At 50.3% G+C, this 18,449-nt stretch overlaps 1 protein-coding gene across 3 annotated transcripts in view; it reads right to left on the reverse strand.

Moving 5' to 3' along the window:
• Nucleotides 1-18,449, reverse strand: part of BDH1 (3-hydroxybutyrate dehydrogenase 1) — a 56,540-nt gene that overhangs the window by 18,793 nt on the left and 19,298 nt on the right. The window contains exon 8 of one of the 3 annotated variants that reach the window (XR_009487666.1): nt 16,799-17,124. The exons of 1 other annotated variant lie outside the window; for it this stretch is intronic. The gene's annotated coding sequence lies outside the window, so the exon portion shown is untranslated. Of the gene's footprint in view, nt 1-13,529; nt 17,125-18,449 lie in introns of those variants that run through there. One more of the 3 variants, XM_059855430.1, reaches the window with a different exon arrangement.

Below are 18,449 nucleotides of genomic sequence, written 5' to 3' on the forward strand. Positions count from 1 at the left end.
TTTTTCAGCCCATTTTCATGGGGAAAAAACCATAGTTTTGCTTACTGGAGTGGATTGACATAAGAGGCTGCAGAAATAGCAGGGTTTGAGCACATCTGGGACATTGGGATGTGATTAGGGAAATGCAAAACAATATTGATCTTAAGAAGGGAGAAGTGATAAGGAAAGGTTGAGACTTGGTAGTTTAACTGCAGTGGAAAGCCAAATCTTAAAACAAATTCTGAAATAGTACAAGATAATGAAGAACACAGTAGCAATAAATGTGGACTTCACAAAGAGGAATTTTGTCAGACTTTGTTCTTTCTTCCTTTGAAAGTCAAATGAAGACTTGGAGCTCATCCCTTTGGACCTGAGAGAAGCAGCTGACATGCCATCAAAGGAGGATTAACAAAAAGAAGATGCTTCTGCTTAAAGACAAGGAACAAAAATGAAGTGGCTACAAGGGAGGGAACAGAAACAAGTGTTGAGAGAGGCAGGATGAGCCTGCAGAGGAATCACTGTCACAGGACCATAAGGGTCTGCTGCCAAGTCTGATATGTGGTTTGTCTCTCTGGCACAAGAGAAGTTTGCTCTTGCTGCCACATTCAGGAGAGCTGGGTTACTTTCAACAGACATGAAAGAGCACACCAGCAGGAAACCAGCCTGCTCTAGCAAGGACTGAATGGCTGGATAGTTCTGCAAAACACAACAGGAGAGACCTCATTCCTCTGTAGAACACACCAGGGAGGAAACAGCTAGTTCAGCCACCAGGAGCAGCAGCAACCAGGCTGGCTGGGGTGCAGCAGCAGCCTTCCCAGCACTGGGACAGCAGGGCAAGAAGCCAAATTCATTTCCAGATCAAAAGGGATTCACTTGTGAGGAGCAGCAGACAGGGCAGGATAATGGGTGCAGTTAAAGACACCCACACCAGCAAAGCCCTCCCTCTCCCTAGAAACACCACTCCTCTCTTGCTGCCTGCTTCTCTCCTCCCGTGGAGCTTCACTTCAGACTGTGCCAAGGTGCTTGTATGGCCACAGTACCTGCAGCCCTGCCAGAAAGAGCTGGGAGCTGGCAGAGGTGCTCTGGTGCTGCCAGGACAGACCCTTGGTGACAGCAGGTGCTCCAGGAGCAGCAGCTTACGAGTAATTCAGGAGCATTTCTAGCAGCATTAGTCACCACCCTTGTCCTGACATATTCTGGCTGTCTGGCCAAGTTAATGACACAGACATTGCTTCATGGTGGTCAAATCTCTTGGCTCATAAAACAGTGGTTGGAGAGTTGGAGTTTCCTGCCTTTCATAAAAGCCAGGAGCCCTTCACCCTCCAGCTCATTCATGGAAGATAAAAATCTCTTGGCACAAACTCTTGCCTCACTTGGAGGGTAATTACATTGTTCAGGCTCTGCAGAGCACTTAATACATCTCTGCCCTGTTAATCTGCAGCAAAGGCTGTGACTGGCGTGGCTGAGTACCAGCCAGGCACTGCCAGTTTAGGTGTAGAGGAGGCTCTTTACCCATATGTTCTTTTTCTCTTGTGCCATCTCCACAGTCATCAACATGCAGTGAAATTTAACAAACCCAGCCTGTCCTTCTGCCCCTTGCATCTCTAACCTGCCTCCTCACCACTGGAGACATGCCCAGAGTTCTGCAGCATTGGGGAAGTCCATGACTTCTTCAGCCAGGGTGGGAAAAGCAATGGGACCTAAAGGTGCCTAGGCTGGGTGCAGAAGGTGAAATGAGCATGTATCAGGGAGCTGTTCCCAGAAACACCAGTGCCTGTAAGCACTAAGAGTGCCTGGACCTCCTGGTTTTCCTTAGGGACTGCACACAGCCATGGTGAGAGCCAGCCAGCATCAGGTGTGTCCCTCTGTTCTGTGAGATAATGGCACCACGCCACTGCAGTCAGTACAGTTCAAAGAAATTAAGCAGCACAATTTTAATTAAAATTGTGAACTAATTCACTAATTAACTAATGTTCCCAAGGGACATGGTAAAATATCTATTGCTGAGGCTTCACAGCAAGGCTAATTGCATAGCCAGAAAATTAAAAATCCTTGGTTTGAAACAATTGTGGGAACTGTGCAGAGATCTCTCTGTCTCCTTCAGAGTCCAGACTTCCCAAGACATTTACCCATCCAGTCCTTTTCCCTCACAGCTTGCTGCAGATATTCACCAGCCATTTCCCCATCACTATTTAACCAACGAGCTCATAGAGACTGTCCAGCCCTCATCCTAAAGCTATATCCCCTTTGGAGCCATCACCTTGTCCCTGAGAGTCTGCAAAGCTCATTTTAAGCTGCTGCTGCCTGCTAGTGGTGCAGTGCTTTGTGTCAGGCCAGCAGCAGAAAAGACTTTTTCCTATCACAATATTTAGAAGTGTAGTCAGTCATGACTGTGCCTTTGCAATTCAGAATTACAGAACTGAGCAGAAAAGCAGATTTCTATAAAAAACCAATACTCAGAAATGGATTTGATCTAAGCAGGGCCATTCTGGGTGTCCCCACATGGTCCTACAGCCACCCCAGCAGTGCTACAGTAAGAGCAGGAGCACCAACCCCTTGGGTTTTTGCTCCACCAACACTGGTCCTTTCAGAGGCTGAACACTATAATTCACTGCTAGTAGTAACAATGAAAAAATCAGCACCTCTGCTCTGTTAGCCACAAGGACACCAAGTACTGCTCAGCCAGTGTGGCTTTTGTCAAGGCAGCAAAGAACTGCACTGCTCCTGCAACGATGAGTTCTCAGTGTCTGCAGCTCAGGAAGCTCTCAGCAAGCCTGGGTAGCAATACTGGCACCACCACCATGCCCAGGAAGGAGAGCTGAGCTTTCCCCAGCCTTCTCTGGTGCTGCCCACACCAGGTTTCTTCACTCTTGAAGGCACAGGACATTAATGGACAGGCTGCTTTCAGCTCATGAAGCTGATGAGAGATCACCCACAGGGTCTGAGCACCAAGACATTTTGCCCTTGCAGTGGGGCAGCTCACCAGAGGAAGCTCTGGTCACCACCTGTATGTGACTGGAGTAACTGACCCTCAGTTATTCCAGGCCTTCAAGCCCTTCAGTTCAAGCAGCAGCCTCAAGTTGTGTCCCCCAAAGCTCTCAAGTTCTGCCAGAGCTCTCCATGCCTGTGATATCACTCAACTTCAGCTCTCCCAGGTAAAGAATGAAGCCACAGTGAAATCCATAAATGAATGCTGCTCACAGTCTGTAAACCCAGCAACCTGGAACAACTTTTCTACCTCCCAGACCCTGTCTCTTGGTAAAGCCCCAGTGCCTGCAGGCTAGCAGGCTCCATCCTTCACAGTCACTGTGAAACTGCCAGACAACAATTTTGGAAAGGTTGCAGCAGGGATCAGAAGAACCCAACAGGGACAGTGTTGATAAAGTGGTAGCTGGACATACAAGGACATATCAGAGGAGAGACACCCCTGCCCCACTCACTACTGCAGAGCAGCATCCACCTGATGCAGGAGCAGTCCCTGGAAAGGCAGAGGGGAGCTCAGGCATGCCAAAAGGCTTCCAGAGGGAAAAAAATACACCCTCTCTGCATTTCTGTGCTGTGCTTGTTGTTGCCTGTCATGGATCAAGGGTTGGAGGGTCCCACCTGCTCCATCTGGACTCCCTGGGGACAGGATTGGAGGAGGGGAAGATGAGCATTATTGCAGCAACAGACAGAAACCAAAGCAGTCTGCTCCCCAAACAGGCCTGAACTTTTCTCACAGAAGGCCAGGGCAGGGGGAAACTGGAAATGACAATTTTGGTTCTAAACCCGTGATGAGATTTCTTTCACTTAGAGTAGCAATTACATAAACACTTCTCAGAAGAGAGTAATTTGCTGTTCTCTTCAGGAGCCTGTAGGGAGATGCACGTGCAGCATTTGGGGCAGAGCCAGGGTTTGTCCTGGGTCATCATCCTCCCCTGCAAGCACCAGAGCATTTCTCAGTTCTGCTGCCCATTAATTCCCTGCTGCACCTGCCTTGCACTCAGCAGGAATGACCTCGACTGAGACCTCTGGAAACATCTGGGTAGCAAAATGATACATGGATGTTGTCTTTGCCAAAAGAACAATCTTGAGAAATAATAAACACTCCATTTAATTGAGAAGTTTAGTTTTATATTCATGTCTCCTCTAGTAATTGTGTTCACAGAATTGCATATCTCAAAGCATCTTTGTTCTTCTATTTCCCTTCTTGTGCACATACTTCAGCAATGGTTATAACTCACTGCAGTGGCAGCTGAATTAACATTGAAATATTTGCACAATGTCAAAACAGCAAGCCTCCTGGAGAACCAGAAAAATATTCAAATAGGAGATTTTTTTCAAGTGACCTATTTCTCCAGTGAAAAATTTTTCTGATGTGGAAAGTTATTAAAAACAAGTTTTCATATGTAAATTCACATTAAAAAGAGAATTGGGGGTAAAACTTGAAGTTATTAATTTTTGTCTGAAGCAGCAATTCCTTGGCATAATCAGTACAACTTGATTCTGGTCTGTCATCTACATGAGAAGGGAACAGGTAGAGAAACAGCTTTGAGCTGAACCACCAAAAGCTTCCTGATTTACCTCCTACCAGAAACACAAAGAAAAACCAAGGACATCATGAGCACATGCAAAAACTTTTCTACCAGTTGACTTTAAAAAACACAACAGGATCATACTGGTTCAGTGGGACAGATCTTAAAAGTAGAACCTAGAAAATACCCTTTAAGTACATGCTAATAATACTTGAAATATGAGTCAGTTTACCAAGCAGTAAAAAAACCCTCAAAACAACCACATTTAAAGCCAGCAAGCTGAGGGTTTATCATCTCTGAAGGTGGATGCTTTTTGAGACTACCAAGTGGGTATACAAAGCTAGCTAGGGACCCAGGTTAGGAGATGGTGCCAACTGGCACGGCATCCAACCAGATAAATCTGAGCCAAGACTTTGCTACACCCCATAGTCAGCATAACCTGACTTTTTTCACATAAAGCATCCCCCCCATCCAGCCTTGGCTCTGCAGGGCCAAGAGCAGCAGCAGATTGTTCACCTGCACTCCCACAGCAGCATCATTTGGGTGCTTACTGCCCACCTCAGCCCCCTTCCCATCTGACTTCCAAATTAGAAGGGTTTCTTCTAAAAAGTCAGAGCATCTGAACGAGGTTTTCCTTTATGGTAAATCCATAAGCATCACATGTCTTTTCAGGATGCAAAGAGGTGGGAACAGATCTTCCAACAAAGTGTCCTGCTACAAGACCATCAGCATTCCTGCTCCTGGAATTTGGCCTCATGATCCCACATCTTAAAACTGTTTTCCAGATGACGTGCATTTGCTGAACTGCTTTATATTGTGGGTAAAACAGGTTTACTCAGCTGTTCTGAGTACAGAAAGCAGCTGTAGAATTATCTCTTAGAAATCTCTGATATGGCTTCTTCATGAAAAATGAGGTTTTGCAATCCACAGCGAGGGCTTTTTTCTGGGTTACCCAAGCCACAGCCAATAGTATAACCCCTGGCTGAAAAACAGCATCAGCAAAAATTCACATATACTGTATTGTCCTATTCTTACTCATATTGAAATTTGTTTGCTACTGTACCTTTGCATATTTATGCAGAAACCATCACATTCCTCCAGGTATGAACACACAGAGGAGCAACTGAGGTGTTGTAAAGAATTCTCACAACAGTCAGTCTCCATTGGAGTCAGACAGGTTTTCCAGGGTTAAGTTTGAACAGAATCTTCTGGACTGCAAGTCAGTCCCCTTTCTTTTTTGCCTGTCTATGGCCAAAGAGCTGTGCTGCCTGCAGAACACTCAGCATTGCTGTGCTGATGGAAGGACAGGTCTTGCTGCCCATCAGTGCCTGTGGCCATGCAGCAGCTCAGGACAGCCCCTGGATTTTGGGATGCTCTTCTCAAGTGCCCAGCAGGACAGGGCAGCCCCCATCAGCTGGTGTCAGTGTTGTGAGCCTGGCACCATGAATGGGGGCAATAACGAGTACCATCACGCAGGAACTAGGAGTAGGTAGGAAGAGAAGCTTTGTGTGGGTGGTGAGAGAGAAAAGAGGCTGATTAAGGAGACAAGGATCAGAATCTGCAAATCACGCAAAACCAGTTCTGTGTCAAGCAGGGAATAATTAACTTCCTCTTTTTTCACTCCAGACAAGATACGCTGATGTTGATTTAAAAACTCCATTTCCAGCACCAGGTGAAACTGGGCACCCTTCAGGATGTTTTGCTTTGAATTTTCAGTGCTATTAATGCACAGTTTTGCCAGTCACTGTATATTAATATGGCACTGGGGAGGGATGGTAGGGGCTGCTTCATTCAAATCCAAACCTGCTGGCAAAAACACAAGGCCTTGGAGAGGGTCAGTGCCTGGGGAAATGGCTCAAGACAGCTCTAGTGACAGACACCAGCCCCAGTGACACCCAGGGCTGTTCTGTTCTTGGTAGGATGAGGCATTTTCTGAGGCTGCAGTTACAGCCCACAAGAACATTGTCAGTGCAGGCTGGAGTGCTGTACAAATCATAGCTGCCCTTTATGAGCTTGGGCCCCCCAGGCCATGGCCAGGCTGCATCCATCTGTTTTCTGCTGGCTATAGCACTGAGAAGGAGAGTTAGCTCTGTTCACCAAGCTGTAAAATAAAATCTCAGTGTTAGGAAGCAGAAGTCCCAGGCCGGCACCTTGCAGTGCACACTGCCAGCATCAGCTCTGAATGCAGCACCTGGGCTCTGCTGGAGCAGAACCTGCCCAGGCACTGCTCCTGCTCCCACACCACCACCGGGACAAGAAAGCAGCAGCTGTTTGCTCTTTATGCCTGCAGCACAAGAGGCCCAGCTTCTGCAGGGCTGCTTTGAGGACATGAGCAAAGTAGGTAAGTGTCCCAGGCAAAAATAGGCACTAAAAAGGACTAGAGGACTTAGTTATGTAATCTCTGCAGAAGTCAAAATCCAGGAGCCTTTCCACCTTGCCCTGCATGCTAAGAGTGGAAGTGGAATGATTCTTTGCATGTTTTCACACACCAGAGAGGACAGCATAATCCTGCACTTAGAAAAGGCAAAGATATTCAGAGCTGTCTTGAGAAATAAATGGTTCCAACTCAGGGAAGGGAAGGAAAAAAAAAAAAAATCCAAACCAGAAAAACCCCACAGGCAGCCATTATTCTGTCTGCACAGGACTTATTTAATAATCCAGTGTCTGCAAACCAAAAGTTGAAAATTTTCCCTGTCATACAGCATGCCAGACCGCAGCTGCATAAAACAGAGAAAACCTGTTATAAGTGACCAGAGACATTGGAAAACTGTGGAAATACTGCCTCAGGCTGCAAGGCCCTTTCCTGTGGAAAGAATATTTTGCAATTGTCTGTTCCTTGCTGACAACTAGCACTCATACATTCTGGGTTTCATCAAAAAGGCTGTCCAAAACTCTGAACTGCAAGTAGAGAAAGTTTTATTGCTCATTATTCTGATTTATTCATCTCTCCCCCTTCTCTCCTACATCACACATCAGATACTGAGGAGAATGAAAACTCAAAAGCATGGAAAAAATTGAATGTGCAGTAACAGGATGCCACATGTCACAGAGGCACCATCACTGAATTCTCCACATAATTGATTTTTAACTAGCATATGTCAGCTGATGCTAGAACAATTTTGTCACTGTTACATCAATACTTATTCTTCAACAAAGCAGCACTCCATATAATATTTCTTTTCCTCAATAGCTTCCAAGATATCAAGAGAATGAACACTCATCTCTGACTGAATATCAGAGCTGCAAAATCCTAAAAACCTGTAAAGTTTAAGCCTCTGTTCAGGGCTTCACTCAGCCCTCCCTCCTTCCCAGGCTGCTCCCTTGAGGGCTCTAACCCAGCACCTCCTCCAGTGAAGCTGCCCTCTCCTGCCTCCCAGCCCCACCTGGGATGATCTGCCAAACTCTGCTCTGGCCATGAGCTGATGTTTGCCAGGAGCCAAGGCTTTGAGCTGCCAGCCAGGGTGCTGAGGAGCTCCTGGCACACATGGCACAGGTTTGCCCTGCAGTAAACAATTCCCCTGCATCTTGATTGCAGTCAGAATAATGTGGTTTTCCCCTGGGTTCCCAGAACAGGTCGTGGAGGATGTAAGCACCAATGGTTCCATGGGGAGGTTTCTGGTGGCAGGTTCCAGTGGTCAGGATGGAAAGGCTTCAGGACCAAAGAGAAAAACACGACCAAGGGCTTTAAAGGGCAAAACTATTTCCAGAGCATATCTTAGCCACTGTTTCCATGTGCCTTGCTTGTCAGATCAGAGCAGGATTAAAGCAGCAGAGTGGCAAAAAGCAGCAGGGGACCAAAGCTAATGAGAGTCTGATTAACTGAGCTGGGAGGTGATGGCTAACCTGAAAGTAACAGAGCATTTTGAAGGCTGAGAGCTGTAACAAAACCAAAAGAGTATCAGGACACATGGGGTCTTCACCAGGGCAGGAAAAAGAACAAAACAAAACATTGTGCAGAAGTTGCACCTGTGGCAGCTCAAGGTGGCTGCACAAGCCACCCACTACAATATAGCCTGGAGAGAGAGTTCTTGTGCTGCCATCAGGGACAGGTTCTCCTGCTTGCAGGACAGCCTCTACAGCAATATAGGACTGCAGAGAGAAAGAGGAAAAGTCATTTGACAGCAACTTATGTCAGCAAAATCTGAATAAAGTTGATGTTTTCACAAGTCCATCGATATGCAGTGTAGATTTGCAGAATTCTTCAATTTGTTGTTATTTTGAACCCCAGTTCTGTCCTCCCATCCTTCTTGCTGTCAGCCTGGCATGCACCTGTGAGCCAGACTTCTGATGGAGCCCCACTGGAGCCCCAGACCTGGGGCAGTGCTTCCCCTCACCAACACAGAGCAGTGCTTCACACCTGGGCAGCAGCAGCATCTGCAACATCTGAAAACTTCCAAACACTTCAGCAAAAGACAGCCTCATACAACTCATCAGAAATTGAAACACAAGTCCACAAAGCACAGAGAAATCATGATAATCCAGAGATTTTGATTAAAAGGCTTAAAAAAGGGAACACTCACTAGTGTGGGCTGCCAAAGGGGTGAGCTCCCACCCCAGTTCCCAGCAATAAAACACATCCCAGCCCAGAGCCCTGCCCACAGCTCCTCACTTATGTGCTCCCAGCAAACCTCCACCCAGGGAGCTGCCCTTTTCCAGCTCATTCACAGCTCACAGCCAGACCCTGCCCAAGCCAGTCCCAGCACACAGCTGGGCCACCACTGTCCTGCTTCCTGGGACAAGAGAGAAGCCTCTTGCTTTCTCAGGCAAGGCAGGCTCCTGGCAAATCAGCTGGTGCAGGGAAAATTCAGAGTAATTCAGGGAAAATGCAGGATGTGAGGAAACCTCTTACACAGCAGAATGGCAGGCAGCTCCAGACCACAGGGACAGCTTGCAGCACCACCAGCAGCCAAGCAGCTCTGTGCTGCATAGCCCAGGGAAAGCTGAACCCAGACACAGAGAAAAACAGACTTGCTGGTAGCACAAGAAAATCCACACAGCCTTTTCCAGCTCCTGGGGGAGGGAGCCCTGAGAAGCTGCACAGTCCAGGGCCAGATGGAGAGGTGGAGCAGTGGGGAGTGACAGTTAATCAGTACATAACACCAGGAGTTTTGGCCATGCAAGTGAATGAGAGCAAGGAAAAAAGTGAGGCCATGCCACACTGATGCTGGGGCAGAACTAGAAATCTTCCAAGTCCCTGAGAAAGACGCATTTTAAATTGCATTTTCTCTAAAACAACAGTGATATGTGTAGGAAACAGCACAGGCTGTTAGGCAAGGAGATGATCTCACTGGAGGCAGAAGGAAAGCCCTGTAGTTCAGCTTGCTAGAGCAGGAAAGGCCAAACAGCTGCTGTTCTGGACAGCTAGAAGCCAGAACATTGAATCACAAGTCAAACAGCAATTTTCAAAGATTTCCAGCAGAAGCATGAACGTGCATCACATCACAGGGCTGGGAAAATGTCATTCCAGGCTAAACACAGGTAGATTCAGCTTGAAAGTCAGGATCGTGGTGGATGAGTGTCTTCCAGCAAAAAGCTTGCTGGAAGGCTCTCATCCCAAGTTCCCAAGATCCGGGGCTATGTGGCTGGGGACTGGTACCTCCCAAGGCTGGATTGCTTTGCCCCTCCTTAACCCTCCTGCTTCCCCAGCAGGGCTGGAGCAGAGCTGTCACAGAGGCAGCCCCCAGCCCAGGGACTGGAGGGGGACCAGGGAGGCACAGAGGCACCGCAGGGTTGGGCAGGGCAGGGTGAGCCCCTGCTGGCCCAGGGAGGTGCAGAAGAGCCTCAGGGAAAGGGGACAACCCTGGCACAAGAGTACAGCTCTGCCCACAGCTGCAGCCACACATTCCACAGAAGCACAGGCACGGTGTGGGGGCTGCATTCCCTGTGCTGAACTCCCTGGGACACAGGGCCTTCAGCAGCACTGCGATCAAAGGTGACTGGGAACGCTGCTGATCCCCCAAAATCTCTGGGAACGCTGCTGGAACAGCCATCAGCAGTTTGCATGACCCGGGGGTGCTGTAGACTAGGGAGAAGATGAAGAAGGTCCTGCAGCACCTCCTGAGGTCTATTGTTCAGGACTTCAAAGAGCCCAGGATCTGTAACCACTGCTAATAGATATCATCTTCCAGCAACAGTAATTAGGAACTGAAGGAGACGCTGAAACAGTGATTATAAAAAGCCAATAAAGCTACACCTTTTCTGCTTCATTTGCTTGATTACTTCTGTTTTCATTATATTCACCCCTCTAGGATGTGGCTTTTAATCCTCCAAGCTGATCTATCCCTATGAATATTCACTGTCAATGATACACATATTGCTGCTGTCTGAATATCCTGAAGCTGCTATCAGTCACGCATTAATCTGACATGCAGCTCCTTGGGCTTCATCTAAATTGCAAGTACAAAATGAGCAAAATGTAAATAACTGGGAGAAGAAAATGCTAAAGTCAGTAAAAGATGATTTATGGTTTTCCAGTTCAGCTTCATATTAATTTTGCCATGCTAGATTTTGGAGCATTTGCTTAAAGTTCACATATAACTTATGCAAGAACCTATAAATTTCACACATATGTTGGTCAAAGGTATGTGGAAGGGGTGAGTCAGACTGGCAGAACCTCTCCCCAGTGTGTGCCAAGGGGAGGGTAAATGTCCAGGGGAGCTTGCAAACATGACCCCTGCATCTCCTCCCTGCATCTACTGACACTTGGTACAAGGAATTCCTAATTGAGGCGTTGTATTTGAAGTAGTGAGCACCACGTATTATTTTCTCTTAATACAATGAATTATTTTTTGAATCCTCGTAAAATTTTTGCAGCCTCTCTGCCACACAACAGACAACAACTTAAATTTTAGTTTAAAAACCAAAATTTTGTTAAATTTTAATTTTTCCTCATTTGTTGTGGTGAACCTATTTCTGCTAGTTTCACCTGATGCCCTCAAAGGCCGTTTGACAGGAGGCAGAGGATAACCACTGCACTTAGGCTGTAGCAGACCTCACTGACTCTCCAGTCTGCAGAACTGCCCAAATCCCAGCTCCCGTTCTCAGGGCGTGGCTGTGCCGTGGCCCAAACCCCTGCGTGAAGGGGACACCGAGGTGCATCTCCAGGGCGCGGGGTGACACATACAGCTGCAGGGACTCGCTGATGGCTCCGCAGGAGCGGCTGGCGTGGCACTCCCAGGCTGCCTCAGTGTTCTCGCACGGACCGAGACAGCCCTGTCCCTTCTGAGCACGGGCCAGCCCCAGCCCGTGTGTGCCTTGAGCCGCTCCTGGGACAGGCAGTGCAGCGACAGCGACCCTGGCAGGAGAGGGGCTGGCTGCTGGCGCAGCAAGGCGCCCTGCGTGCAGCGCAGGCTGAGAACCAGAGGCTGTTCCCGGGAGCAGGGACATCGCTCATCACTGGTTTACACATCACTTTGTTCATATCTCTTCCTCTACAACGAGAGGGGCAAGAGCACTGTTGTCATCAGCTGGTGGGGAGAAACAATAGCTCTGCTCACGCTGCCACCACCCCGCAGGGGCTGAATCACCGTCACAAGGCGAATTCGCCTCTCGCCTGTTGCTCAGCTCCGTCATCCCGGTGACTCATTCTGGAACGGGGACGGGAGCGAAAGGCGGACGCTCCAAACCGGGAACCAAAGAGGAATCTGTGGCTGGGATCATCTCGGGGCAGGCGAGGAGGGCCCGGGAGGCAGCAGGGGCTCGGAGGGCGGCGGCAGAGCCGGGGCAGGGCGGAGGGCGCAGCAGCTGGGCAGAGAGCACGCAGGTTCTGCTGCTTCTGCAGCCCCTCGGGGGTTGGCTTCCTCCTTGCTAAACCCATGCAGGGCATGAGAGCTTGTCTTTCCTTGCTCAACAAAGGTTCCCCCTAAGCAGCGACGTTTCTTCTACCTTCCCTCGGCGAAGAAAGGGAGATGGTTTGGTTCCCTGTAGCCGGGGTCAGCAGAGCACCCTAGCCTGCGGGATGCTCCGCTCCGCAGACCAATTCAAACAGGTTTAAATGGGCTGTAGGTGCCCACAGGGAGAAATGAGCCGTGTCCCGGTGCGGCACAGCTCTCACAGCCCGTTCTGGAGGACAGACCTGAAGGGATGCAAGCCCCGTGGGCGCCTCCGGGCCGTGGGGGCCGGGCTGGACCCCGGGCTCAGCTCGTCAGCCTTGGATACATCCTTGTCCTCCGCAGAGCCGGAGCGGCGGCATCTCACCTGCCGCGGGGTGCTTTGTAAAACGCACTGGGGACTTCAAGAAAGCTCAAAACAGCCTGGAAACGTCTCCAGGAGCAGGACACCATATGTGCCTGCCAAGCAGGGCGGCTCTCGCCGCCGCAGCGAGGCTTCTCTCGTTACTCATCCGCGGTGGAACGCGCTGCCGGGCTGGCGGCGGAGACGAGGCGTTACCAAGATTAGACACAAAATGTATTTTACAGGAGGGCTAAAACTAGTCTGAGGTAATGAATCGTACAGCATGCTGCCTTTTGGAACAAGAGGCGATTAGAGGGCAAATCCTCCTTCCTGTGGCTTTGCCGTTGTCAAGGGAGCCCCGAGATCGAGCTGCGGCAGGGATTGTGTGAGCACCTGGTCCCCCCAGGGTTCGGGTGGGCAAAAGCACCCTTGCAGCAGGATGAGGAGGGTGCAGCCCTCTCTGCCCTGCGCTGAACAGCAGCAGCACCTCCTCTCCCTGCCAGCCCTAAGGACACCCTGTCAGGGAACCCCTAAAAACCAACCCATGGGCACTTTATCACTCTCTGAGTGGATCACTGCGCAGAGGAATTCACGCTGCCTTAACTCTCCATGTTTGTGTCTCTCCCGGTCCCACAGCCGCTCCTCCCCAGTTCCCTCGCGTCCATCACCACCCCCAGCACAGCTCTGCAGTCCGGGCCGTGCCTTGGGGAGGCTCACAGGAGAGTCAGCAAATGGCCTTTCCTGAGCACACAGTGCTCTGCACACAGGGGCTATAAGCTGCTATGGGATAATTATTTGTTGAGGCAAGAATTATCCCACTGCTAACAAAACAAAAAAGATCAGGCAATTAAGCTTTAAGACACATTGGAGATACTAGCAGTGATTATAATTGTCAGACAAATATTTTCTGGCAATAAATAACACATGAACACAGATTTTTATCAGGCTTTTTAAGCTTGGGGAAAAAGTTTTGGTTTTTTTTTCCTACAAGCCTCCCCTCTGCAAAGGCAGTCCCATGTATTTATATTTGCTGGGAAGGAGAATCTCTTCAGCTTGCACCTCTGTGTAGGTTCCTCTGTGTATCATCCTCTCTTTAATTGTGCCTTTTGTGCCTAGATATCACCTATGTTTTCATACAAACCATAAGGCACAGGGATTCCAGGTGTTGCTGAGGAGCAGAGAGGGCTCTGCAGGCAATATTTCCATGACAAACTGACTATTCCATGGCTCGTGCCAAGTGCTGTGGGTGTCAGACCAGCTGGTGCAGAAGGGTGCAGGACCAGCTGCCAAAACTAAGACACCCCAGGGTGCAAGGGCACAGAGGAGCATCCCCAGTGGCCCAGCTGTTCCCCCAGCAGGATCCAGGAGCTGGCCCCGGGGCTGCAACACAGACTGTGCTGCTGTGAGGGCAGGGCTCAAGGTGCTTCACCCAGGAAGGTTACCTGTGATCACTCCTGTGGGGAACCACAGAGGGTCAAGGAGCTCCCTGAACACCTAAAAGGTGAGTGAATATGATGAGCTTTTCACCTCACTCTGCACAGCACAGCTGCTGCTGCAGGGAAAAGCTCAGCGGCAAAGACTCTGCCAGGCAAGAAAGGATCCCCACTGCAGGATGGCAGGTGCCACTGGAAAAGCCCACAACATGGTCCAGTTAATGTGCCATGAGCAGTCCTGAACCCTCTCTGAGGATTTTCTGAGGGGAAAAGGTTCCCCCAGAGCTGGAGGAACCTCTCTATGGCATTGCCAGCATTACTGCAATGCTCCATCAGGAATAGCATAGTTTGTGGGGCCACCTGCCCCCGCTCCCATGGGGATTAATGGCACCCACACAGGCTGCTGAATCACTCAGCCCAGGAGAAGTGGTTCTCCTGCAGTAATTGTCTTCCCCTTGCACAGTGATGTCTGCAAACAGTACTGACAGCCTTCACCGTGGGGAGCCTCAGAGAGTCAGAGTTAGAAAATGGTGTTCATGTTCCTCCTGACCCTGGCAGCCTTCAGTTGCTCTGGGTAGCCAATTTTATACCAACAAACAATGGTATAATTGATTAGAGGTATTGCAGACAGACTGATAAGTGAGCACAAATGACAGGGCTGCTGTTAAACCAGAGGCTTTTGTTGATGTTATGGACTGATGCTGAAGCTGTTTTAAACCATGGTGCTGGAGCCAGTGGGTTCTCAGGCAGGACCTTGGTGGTGCCCACAGTGGATATGCACCCTGAGATCCTTCATATTGTTTCAGGATGTGTTTCCAAAGCTGTTCGTTGACAGTTCTTCCAACCTATTTCTAGTACAAACAAAATAACATTTGTTCTACACAAAAGACAGCTCCCAAAATTTACAGCTGCTGCAAGGCTCTGTAAGCCTTTGAGTACTAAGTGGGGCATTATCAGCATTTCTGAAGGTTGGGAACAGCCTTGGATGGCGCAGAAGCCTTGGTGAAGGTGGCAGGAATCTGAGCAGGGAGCTCAGGAAAGCCCAAGATGCCTGAGCTGCAGCCCAGGGAGGAGGCTCACAGCAGGATGAGGGGCAGAGGGAAGACAAGGAGGGTTACAAATCAGAGGATGAGGGATGTCTCAGTCCTGCACAGTCACTGCCTGCTGCAGAGCTGGAAGGTGCTGCAAACACTGCAGGGCTCAGACACAGCCACACCTGAGCAACCTCCAGGTGAGAGCCTGTCTGGAGCAGCTGCCTCTGGAAGCAGCAGGATCCATCACAGCCCTGAGACACATGGTGCTCAAACATGTGCCTGTCATGGTTTAGGAGACTGGGGAGCAGAGGACATGTCTGCTGGCAGTGCCTGTTCCCAGCAGCTGAGCTGTGGGTCCCCCCCTTGGAGCAGCTCTGTGCCCTCCCCGTGCAGCACATCAAATAAAAGGCAGCAGTCAGTTTATTTCACATTGATAAGAAATTCCCTCCCTGAAGTGTTCCTTGACTGCAGCCCAGTCAGGCTTCCCCTCACCTCCCAGATGTTATGTGACCTCTGGAGCAACACTGTGCACCAAAAATGCTGCTGCTGTTCCCATCTGACAGAGAAAGGTTCCCCTATCTGTCACTTGTCTGTGTCCCCAGCTATAACACTCAGTTTCATTAAAAACTCACCCCTTCTTGCAAACCAGGCACATCAGGAACTCCTGCTGGCAGAGAGGAGCAAGTGGAACAGGTCTCTGTGCTCCCAGGAAAGACAAGAAGCTCTGCTTGCCTCAGGGGTAGGAAAGGGAGCGTGGCAGGCACCAAGTCCAGGCCCACAGGAGCAGGTCCCCCTTCACCAAGGATCTCTGGGAATCCCAGCCTCCCCATCACCCATCTCTGGGGTCACGTATCCCAAAAAAATGAAAGAGCCCCAGAATAATCCTTGGCACCTTTAGTTGCTTCCCCGGAGCCTGCTCAGCACTCACACCAACCTCTCTCACAAGTGAAGGGCTGCAGATCTGCTTCCTGGGGCCAGGAGCTGATGCTGCCAGCTGATCCAGGGAGCTGTGGGGAGGGAAAAGCCACCAAACCCTCTGTGACTCACACCAAAACCATGGGGCTGCATTTCCAGCCAGGCCTGTGATCAGGCTGCAAAAGGGCTGATCCTGAATGGCCAGGAGGGTGACAGATCTGCCTGTCAGGGGGTCACAGCCCCTGCTGGGGGACCCACAGCTGGCTCCCGCCTGCAAAGACCCCATAGGCTGGGAGGAGCATCTCCAAACAGCCACGCCTGCATTTCCCTCTGCATGCTCAGGAACTGCTGCAGACACTTCAGTAGGTGCTGCCACTGATGGCACTCAAACTTCCTCCGAAATGATGTCTTTTAAGGAATGTGATGTTTTAAAAATTCTGCTGTGGGGCTGCAATGTGTACCAGTCCAGTTACAGCTGAAGACACACCCCCACCAGTTGGCTAAAATCCAGCTCTGCCTGTGTGCTGTCAGAAATCCTCCAAAACAGTTGTGACTGAGCTAACAGCAGCATTGCCAAAGCACAATCCCTGCCTGCCCCCTGCTCACCACGGCAGTGCCTCAGAAGCTCCCGTGTGCTCCCGACTGCTCGAGGGGTCAAAGCTGCCAGCTCAGCTCAAAGCACTGCTGAGAGTGGAGCCTAAGGAATGCTTCAGCCAAGCCCTAAAATAATTTCTTCTGCTTTTATACTCACTGCAGTCTAACAGACATCCACGGGGCACTGGGTAATTCCTGGTGGATTCCCTTTCTCTCTGCTGTGTCAAATCACAGTGACTCCTGTCAAAAAGCACTTTTCAAAGATCTCAGCAAGCCTGGCAGTCCCATCTGCATGGCTGGGAGGGAGACAGTGCCAGAGTGGTGCTTTCCAGGAGCAGGAGCTCAGCCTGGTGGGCATCCCCTGGAGATGCCAGGCTGTATCATGTGTGCTGCCTCCTCAGAGATCTGGCTATCAGCTGGGCTGGGACTTCTGGTGCATTTTTTCCATTTCTGGGATGGAGTTAGCATGCCTGGATGTTTTTCCTAAAGAATTACACAAGAGGGGAAGCAGCAGTCAGAAGATGCAGTTCTCCAGGGCCCCAACATTTCTTTGGAACAGGAAAGAAAAATGCCTGATGTTATTCTCAAACACCAGGATATTTGCACACTCCTGCCTCCCCAGTGTGACCCCATGTCCATGTCAGGCCTCACCTCTGAGCCCAGCCTAGAGCCACCTACAGCCCCATTTGCTCCCAAGGAGCAGCATCAGCAGCAACTCCCCATTCCAGGGAGAGACAGAGCAGCAAAGCAAAGCCCCCCAGGGCTGCTGAGCAGAGCTGTGTGTAAGAGGGCACCCAGAGCCAGGTCAGCTCCTGCACACAGACCTTGGGGCCATGTGAGAAGCTCTGGCATGGGCCTTTGCCGGGAACAGAGCTGGTGACCCTCAGTGCCATGTGGGACATGTGGCATTTGGATGGGATGCATGTCCTGGGAGGGCATCACAGCCCAGAACTGCTACAAGCCCTTCTGCTTAGCATAGCTTCAGAGTGGCCACATCTAGAGGAAACCCCTAAAAATTCGTATTGCTCCTGCTTCACACTCCACTTGGAGGAATTCCTGATGGATTTTGGCCTGGGTTTCCATTGTGGTGCAAACCAGAGCACAACTGCAGCAGGTCACAAAATCACAAAGTCACAAAGGCATCTAGTGTGTGGGATGCAGCCATGAGTGAGAGGCTGGGAGTGGGGATTGTGGCCCAGGGTCTGGGTGCAGCAGCCAGGGCCACAAAGGGCCTTTCAGGGTGGTGCCTGGGGCTCAGCCCCGTGCTGTGGTACCAGCCTGTGCCTGGCCAGCAGCACCAGCGCATGGCTCAGCTCTGTGTGTGCTTTGTGCCAGCACTGAATCGTCTCTGGCAGATGTGTCGCCCCTTGTTCTCATCTGCCAGGAATGAAAGGGAATTTTCAGGGCCTGGGGACGATTGTTCACCTCCACCCAGCGCTCAGGACACCCAGCTGGACCACAGCACCAATGGAAGGTGGCTGGAAGGACTCCAGGGGGTTCAGTTCAGGGCCAGCATCTTGGGGACAGCCTGTCCTCCCAACCACCACTCCCCAGACCCTCCAGTGACAGCCATAGCAGGAGACACACCCATCCTATGGCAGGATCCCTGTAACCTCCTCAACTGTCCCCCACTGGCACCCCTGCCACAACCCTGTGTGCCCATGTCCTGCAGCATCCCCTGCTGCCCCACAGGACTCCCCCCAACATCTGAGCACCAAGTCTGCACAGGAAATCTGCTTTTAGAAATAACAGCAGAACATAAAATCTACCAATGTCTTGAGAGCCGGGGAGCCTCTTGCTGCCCTTCC

This window comes from Haemorhous mexicanus, chromosome 10 (genome assembly GCF_027477595.1).
Source record: "Haemorhous mexicanus isolate bHaeMex1 chromosome 10, bHaeMex1.pri, whole genome shotgun sequence".
In the NCBI taxonomy this organism is placed as follows: Eukaryota; Metazoa; Chordata; class Aves; order Passeriformes; family Fringillidae; genus Haemorhous; species Haemorhous mexicanus.